This window comes from Nomascus leucogenys, chromosome 4, assembly GCF_006542625.1.
Source record: "Nomascus leucogenys isolate Asia chromosome 4, Asia_NLE_v1, whole genome shotgun sequence".
In the NCBI taxonomy this organism is placed as follows: domain Eukaryota; kingdom Metazoa; phylum Chordata; class Mammalia; order Primates; family Hylobatidae; genus Nomascus; species Nomascus leucogenys.
The window spans coordinates 127,432,816-127,433,065 of record NC_044384.1 but is presented as its reverse complement, the minus strand read 5'-3'; positions in this window follow the sequence as shown (position 1 = coordinate 127,433,065).

Here is a 250-nt window from a genome sequence, read left to right as displayed (position 1 = left end):
ATAGCTCATTTCTCCTATGCTTCATAATTTTTCTGCTCATGAGATTCTTATTTTTTGAGACAAGTCTCTGTCGCCCAGGCTGGAGTGCAGTAGCATGATCTCACCTCACTGCCACCTCCACCTTCCGGGTTCAAGTGATTTTCATGCCTCAGCCTCCTGAGTAGCTGGGATTACAGGTGGGCGCCACTACTAATTTTTTTGTATTTTTAGTAGAGGCGGGGTTTCACCATGTTTGCCAGGCTGGTCTGTT